This window comes from Dasypus novemcinctus, chromosome 22 (assembly GCF_030445035.2).
Source record: "Dasypus novemcinctus isolate mDasNov1 chromosome 22, mDasNov1.1.hap2, whole genome shotgun sequence".
Lineage (NCBI taxonomy): Eukaryota > Metazoa > Chordata > Mammalia > Cingulata > Dasypodidae > Dasypus > Dasypus novemcinctus.
In genome coordinates this window covers 45,107,484-45,115,900 of record NC_080694.1, presented here as the reverse complement: position 1 = coordinate 45,115,900, position 8,417 = coordinate 45,107,484, and positions in this window count along the sequence as shown.

Sequence of the window (8,417 nt, the reverse complement as noted above, 5' to 3'; positions counted from 1 at the left end):
AATGTCTGAATTTGAACGATGAGTGTTATTACCTACAGATCCAAAGTTTGGCAAAACAACAGGAAGCAGCATCTACATAGAAACCAGTGTGAACTGTGCCCCCTGGAGTTGTCCAGTGTCAAAGGCACTATTAAATTGCTATCCTTTTTTTTTTTATATCTATGCATTTTTATTAACATAGAATCCTGCTTTTCTAATTTATAGTATTAATATTTTATATATGATTGAACTCATTTTACTAGTTACCTCTGTTTACATATCACAGTTCCATCCACAAACTTAACCTCGCCTGTGCCAGGCTGATCCTCTGGAACAGGCCAGTTCTTCCATCTTCCATGAAGAAAGTTTTCTTCTCATTCTTTCCTTCCTAAGTTGAAATCCAGATGGTTCCCCCTTTTATGGCGTTAGCATTTGTTTTTGGAGGCATGGAGAAGTAGATGTAGGCATTTTCTACTTCTTACACTCAGGATCCTATGGAAAATGCAGAATTTAATTTAGGATGTAATGGGAGGAAGGAAGGAAATTGGGAGGGGAAAGGAAGTTTTTAAGCACCAGAGAGAGAGAGCTTTTGAGGTAGGTGAATCATGTGTTTATTAAGGGGGCCAAATGCATGCTATAATTTTTTAAACTCAACTTCTCACAATTCACGACAAAATACAAAATTTGTATTTTATCCTAGAGTGTTCTCGAGTATCAAAATTGGGCTTGGAGTCCTATTGTCCATGAATTTTTAATGGTCCTCCCTACCTTAGAGCACCACAAGAATCAGAAAACATTTCTCTGTCTGCTGGTTGGGAGAGACATAGCAATTGGCCCTTCTCTGAGTGAGGCTGAGCAAGAGGGCTGCAAATCAGCCACAGGGGCCTGCAGCCGGCGTGAGGAAGGGATGGTGGAAGGAGGAGGACGCCACAGGGAAGGATGACTTCCGGCCGGCCCCGCCTGGTTGCCCCTCCAGCTCCTGAGTCAGAACCGGCAGGATGCACGATTAGACCACCGTGGACAGCGCCCAGGGTGGGGCTGCGGCTGCAGTGGCTCTTGCACACAAGCAGGTTTCCTGCTCACACAAGGCAAGGGCTGTAGCTGGTTTTGAAATTTTGTATTTTTTTTACAAGAAAGTAAAACAGTGTTATTGGATAGCACTGGCTATCCAATACATCCAGGTGTGCTTGCCCATGGCTCAAAAAAACAGGCAGGCCCTCCACACACGCACAAGAGAAAGGGTCATCACAAGGAACAACTGCCCATTAAAATACAGAAACGCAGAGAGGTAGCGCGACCTTTTAAAAGGAAAGGAAAAAGACATGCATTCCCATGTTGATTATTTTTTAAATCACCTCTTCCAAGGAAGCAGATAGGGCTCAAGCAGTTGGGTGCCTGCCTAACACATGGGAGATCCTGGGTTAGGTTCCTGGTGCCTTCCAAAGAAGACAAGCAAGACAGTGAGCTGACACAACGGGCTGGCAACAAGATGATGCAACGAAGAGACACAATGAGGAAACACAATAAGAGACACAAGCAGGGAGCGGAGGTAGCTCAAGCCAATGGACACCTCCCTCCCACATAGGAGGTCCTGGGTTCGGTTAATTTGTGTGGCTCCTGTCAGGAAACTGACATAATGAAATATTTCATAGAACATCAAGGCCCTATCAAAACAGTCCTGGTTCCCATAAATTGCATCATATTTGTCTCTGGCAGGACATTTCTGAGGGTGGGGTGTGGAGGTAAGCATAGAACTAACTGCCAACGATAGCTATTTGTGATTACTTGCTTTTCAGTTAACATAATTCTTCTAGAAAGGAATATAGCTAAGAGCCAAAGACATCCCTGAGCTGGTGATACAAAGCATTTATCATAAAGAAGTATTTCAACAGTAGCAACAATATATTGTTTTTATTGCTATGTTATTTATAGCATGAGGCTTATATACCCCTTTTTCTATTTATATCTTGATTTTATTCTGAACATAAAAACACATTCCACATGGATTTTAAAAAGAAATGTAGAAAATGACACCAGAAAAAAAAAAAGGGAAATTTTTACATGAAAAATTTAATACATCTTTAGGTGGAGAAAACCCTTTCTGTACACTAAAACAACAGAAATAATAAGCAACAATACTAGAATATTTGACTACATAAATGGAAAAGTACTGTAAATAGAAAACATCAGAAAAGGGATGCAAAACAAACATGAATACAAATGATTTATAATCCTGTAGAAGTGAAAATTTAACAGATGGAGAGCCCCACTATATGCCTCTCTCTTTGCAGTGACTACCTTAATTGTTTTAATAGTCAAGCTTAAGCCCATTTTTCCTCTAGCCATCTGTCAAATATAAATTGCACGTCCCCCCTCTCCAGGGAGCAAATGTTCCTGTGGTTTACATTGTGCCAGTCTCTCCACCAACACTGTAAATTGTAGTACTGAGATGTCTCTCCCTCCTCAGCCTGGTACCTGAGCCCAAAATCCAGGTGGGTGGGGCCAGCCTTCATTTTTCCAGCAGTAGATGCCGTTTATTGAGCTTTTCGAGTGATCTCATCAAAGGATTGGGAATAAATGAACTCATGAACTGGCATCCAGCCCAAGGATTCCCCAAATCCTTACCTGGTTGACTTACATAATTTTAAAAGTATAAAAACATCAATGATGCATATATCATTGTTATAACTATGTGGGAAACATAGTTGCATGAAGAACTCTATATGCAAAAAGGAAAATAGCTGTGCTGTAATGGTGGAATTATGAGTGGCTTTAGATGCAAAACATTATTTTTTAAAAATCATGGTTGTTTTTAACTTTTAACAAAAAGTAAGAAAACATATTCACGGTTGTAGCTTCGCAAAGCTTCCAGGAGGGGAGATGGAGTCCGCTTCTTTCTGGGGATCATTCAGCACCCTTCCTTACTGGCCCCGCCATCCTAAGACTGAACAATCTTTGTAGATGTGTGCGTGCAAGTCTGTGTGTATAATCAGAGTGAAAATTCTCCTTGAAATGCAAAGTATTGAAAGATTTAACCAACTCGTTGCAATCAGTTTTCCACAGATATTTTAAGTCGTAAAACCAAGCTTACAAAAAAAACATCAAAAAGTGACAGAGCAAAATGATAAACTATTGATAAGGAGTTTACATTCGTTTATTTCGTATTTCATTTTACATATCATATAAATTGTAGGAAATGTAGGTAATTTGTGAATAACTGCTTTCCTGTTTGAAAATTCAAAATAAGCTGTTGTAAGCGCTTTGCTTGTTAATTCCATAAGTAACCTTAGTAAAGTGTGTTTCACAAACTAATAGCTTCTCTGTGTTTTTTGATTGCTCAGCTAATGTCCAGGAGGGGACAAACACCGAATTCTTCTCCACACATTTATTTCTCTCAAAATGGTTACCTCACAGACACACCACAGCAATTCTTTGAACAATAGAGCAATGATTGTGTTCAGAAGAAAGAAATCTTCTCTATTTCCCACAAAACAAGCAGTTTTCAGCCTGGCAAGGACCTGTGTGAGCCTCTGTGTGTGTGTGTGTTTGTGTGTGTGTAATCCAGGGTGAATCTACACCTTGGTTTTGGTACATTTTTGAGAGGTACAGAATTTGGAAACAACCCAGTAAATAAATTTTCCAATTTCCAAAATTATCAAAATAGTTTTTTACTTCATTCGAATAGGTAAACACTATAATTTATTTAAAATTTTTTACTGATGATATTTTTCTTTCCCAGATATAAAGAACTGTATACTTGAACTTTGTACTTGAATGGTCTTACCAATATAAGGATAAAGGTATCTCTGGAGACTAAGGTTTGTTTTTTTTAAATTATTTACAGTGCATCTTGCAATTGATTATTAAATCATTGCTATAATGAGCTGAAGAAGGTAACAGCAAAAACTTTGAACAGTAAGATGGAAGACAAACCTACTTTTCAAAGAAAGTTGCATTGCATTGAACCTGGCAATTGGTCTCTTTGGGGCGTTTTTAAAAGAAAATCATAAACGGAGTGCTGTTCTCTAGTTACAGAGACTGCGTTTATAACTCTTGACTTTCTTACCAATTGTATGGTTCATCTCTCCACAAATAGGCTTTAAATTTGAGCAATGACTAAGGCAAACGTTTGTATGAACAAATTTCAGGCAAAACACTTTTTATGCCTTAGTTTAAAAATAGCCCAAAGGCTCATTTCCAAGTAAGCTGGCTTAAGGGAGGATCATAAGCAGGACCAGGCTTATTCATTTTTTGGCAGGAATTCTACAAAAAGGGTGTTGTGTCTCTCTTGGTGCATCTTATCCGGAAGTACGTGATGTTGGCTTGTCCCAAGATTGGTAACGTTAACTTGGTTAAGGTAGCACTCGCCAGACTTCTCTGCCATAGTGAATAGTTTTTCCTTTGTAATTAATACGTTATTTGTGAGTATATATTTTGAAATTATGTAAAAATCCTATTCTTTATCAACTTTCACCAACCAAATTTAGCAGCGATTGATTATTTTCAATTCTATAATTCTTTCATATTTATTAGATGACATTTTACTGTATGAAAGAGCTTTTCCTTCTCTTCCTCTATGTATATACATATATATGTATTTATATTTAATCAATCTGTATGGACTCAAGAATTTTTTCCTTTGTCCCTTATGTCAGTAAGAAGCCCCATAAATGTATCCATTTGCTTAGTCTTTACAGTTTCCCCCTAAGTGTTTCTTAGATTTGTCAGTTTCTTTCTCTATCCCCCATTCACCCTGTCATCGATCAGCATCAAATACTTCCTGGAATACCACAGTATTTTTCCAAGTGATCTCGTGGCCTCTAGAATTGCCCTCCAGCAACATGCATTAGAGGTTGAGAGCTGTAATGTAGAAGCATTTCCTCCTGATTCTTCCTTTTCTCCCTCTTACTCTTGTTTCCTGGAACCCAGAACCAGGCTGGAAAGAAAAGCAGTGAACGGGTGGATCTGGAGCCCTGTGGGATAAAGTCAACAGAGGAGCATATCTAGGCAAATCAGTTTAACTAAAAAAAAAAAAAATCCATCTCTGTATTCAGAAGTTGTGGAGGAGGAAAAAAATACAAGTGGGCTACATTATATAATGATCCAGTTACCTCTGAATTTGTCTCAGTATTAAAATTGTTCGAGTACCTAATAGGGATGACTAATAGAAATAAAGGAATAGCAATGGCCTTGGGGGGGAGAGGCTGGGTGACATTTCAGGTCACAGCAGCTTGGAGCTAGATAAGGCACACAGATTTTCCTTTACTGCCTTTTATCTGATCACTTTTAATACTCTGCATTTACACTTGTTTCTGCCAATAACCCCTGTATTACAATTGGTTAGTTAATTAAGTAATCGCTAACTGATTAACTACGTTCATGGGCTTTCACTATCATAAATCAAAGACTTTCTCTTTCAAGTTGTCACGTGAGTTCCCTTCCCACGCTGGCACTTCTTCCGCACGCACCCCATACAGTTCTCATACTTTCTCTCTGTCTTCCTCTTGCTCTGTCTTTTGAACTTATCTCCAGAGACAGTCCCTGGTCTTCTCATATTTTAAAAATTTCTACCATTGTCAATACCTTTCCTCTCGTTGTCTCCCCCATCCCCAGTTTCTGTTCTCTCCCCCACCTCCGATCCATTAAAGTCACTCTTACTAAAAATCTCCATAGATAATTATGCGTAGATGCACAGTACAGCTGCATCTAGTGCTGTATTACCTTGTGGTCGGCTTTAACTTTCTCACATGTTCACTCCACTCCTGGGTGCTTTTCACTCGTTGTTGCTCTTGCTCTAGTTGCCTCCTTTGAAGGCCTTTATTGTGTCTGACCTTCACCATTGAGGATTCCTGCTGCCCTCTTAGGCTTAGTGCCAGGTGAGGAAGACATTTCCAATTTTGCAGTTGAAGGGGGAAAAATCCCATTCTTTCTCTCCAGCATCCATGAAGAATTCTATTCCATTCTACTTTCCTTATTGGTCTTTCTTCTGAGCATTGGGTTTCCAACCTTTCTGAAACCAGTCATGGTCATCTGGGGACCAACCCAAATTCACTGTTGAGCAAGAGACATTATCTCCCTTTTCTAACATCTTGATATGTTGGTATTATGGGTTAGGACTCACTGGTTGCTCCCAGGAATTCCATCTGAGCTGCCTATGATTGGGAGAAGGTTGGAATTTGGAATGGATGTAGGGAAGTTTCCAGGGGATGAGTGTGTTGGGGGTGGAGATCCAGATTAATCTGCTTAGAACATGCCCCATGGTAGCTGGACTGGCTCTCTTGCTGTTTGACTGGTGGGGAGCCTCTACACAGTTTGAGCTTGCTATGCCAGGAGTTCCTGCTGGGCACCTCGCTGCTCTTTACTGCTATAGAGCAAGGAACACCAGAGGGATTGACCTTTCTCTTCCATTTTAAATACAGAGTGACCTGAGCCAAACAAGGAACAACAGTCAACAAATTTCAAAGGGTCCTCTCTCTTGGTTTATCTGGAACCCCAATATACATTAGTTTCACAAGTAAACTTTTCCGTATTTCTTGGCCAAGAAACACCCTGGTCATCAAAGTAGCCAGTTGCCCAGTCTGACATTCCAGCAGTGAACAACAGTTGACAGTGAAGTTAATGAATCCACCAGCCAGTTTCAAAATGGAGAAAAAGCCAAGTAGAGAAATTGGAGAAGGCTTTCCGGAAAGAGCAGGTGCTGAGCATGAAGAAAGCAAATTTAGACATATGCTCAAAGGATCCTGAGAAACCGCTTACACTTCCAGTGTGTCTGTGTCACAGCCCACAAGGAGCACCCTAAGCAGGATACATACAGGATGGTCAAACGCAGCCCTCAGAATTCATACCCAGGTTTTCCCAGTCTTTTGAGTAGGGGAGAGAGGAGAGAACATTCTCGCCCAAGTCAGAGAGGGTTTTCAATCCCACCTAGCTTCTGACATAGAGTCTCAGTCTTCTTCTCAGTATTCTAAAATCCTGAATTTCAGGGTCAATTGAGTATTGTCCCAGGGATCTCTTAACATTTTTCAAATATGGCAATTTAAAAAAAATTCAGTCTACTGTGACTAGTTCTTTCAGGCTGATATTTAAAAGCTCTTCCTCCCTTCTTCATTACTGAAAGAAATCCAAATGTTTATTACGAATACTGGTCCACCAGAGCTGGACTTCAGCAGAGAAAGCGACTTTTACAACAGAAGATTGGTTGGTGTGGGAGCATCTGTGAATCTTCTTCAAAATAGGATGGTGAAGGAAAGGAAGGGGAGTGTATTAGTCAGCCAAAGGGGTGCTGATGCAAAATACCAGAAATTGGTTGGTTTTTATAAAAGATATTTATTTAGGGTAGACAATTACAGTTAGCAGGCCATAAAGCATAAGTTACTTCCCTCACCAAAGTCTATTTTCACGTGTTGGAGCAAGATGGCTGCCGACATCTGTGAGAGTTCAGGCTTCCTGGATTCCTCTCTTCCCAGGGTTCATTTCTCTCTGGGCTCATTTCTCCTCTGTTTTCTCCACAAGGCCAGTTTTAGACTATTAGGTGACTGGCTCTGTTTCTCTCTCCAGGGCTTCTGCCATGTCTAAGGACCTGTTTGTCTTTCTCTTCTCCTGTGTGTTCCCTTCTTGGGCTCCAGCTCAGAACTCCAGCCTCAGAACTCCAACATCAAAATTCCAACTTTGTCTTTTGCTATGTCTTTTATCTGTGAGTCCCCACCCACCAAGGGGCGGGGACTCCCTAATCATAATTTAATCATGCCCAGGTATAGACCAGTTTACAAACATAATCCAGTACCTATTTTTGGAACTTATAAACCATATCAAACTGTTACAGGGTGTAAGGATTCCAAGGTTGGGGAGGTTGGGAGGTATCAGTCAGAAGACTTCAGCAGACAGTAAACAAAGCAGTCTAGAATGTAGACTAAAAAGGGTACCTTTTCTTTTAGTTCCCTCCTTGCCTGATTTTCATGGAAACCTGTGTTTGTGGGAAATGCCTTAGTGGAGAACCAATGATTCTGTTTCATGGCTACACTGCCTGAAGGAAACTTGAAGCGTTACACACACGCTGTGTCCGTCTTAACCTCGCTGGACAGCGGCTCAGTCACCCACATCATTTGGCCAGCTTGATTGGGCTCAAGAGCATGGCTGCTGGTCTGTGTCCCATTACCTGAGTCATGACTGAAGGTCGGGGGTCAAGGGGAGTCTCTGCCAGACAGAGTCTCTGGGGGACAGATGGAGTGACAGGCAGCTTGCAGACATGATTTTTTAAAACTATGCACAGCTGATTGTGCATAAACTCCCAAGACTCTTCATCCTCTTCTATCACCTTCTTGCTCTCCACCCCTCACCAACTAAACTTCGTGAAAGCAGTGACGTCTTTTGCCTTTCCTCTCCTTCATTTAACATCCACTGCTTGAATCCCTGAAGTTTAGCTTCCACCCCCAACACAC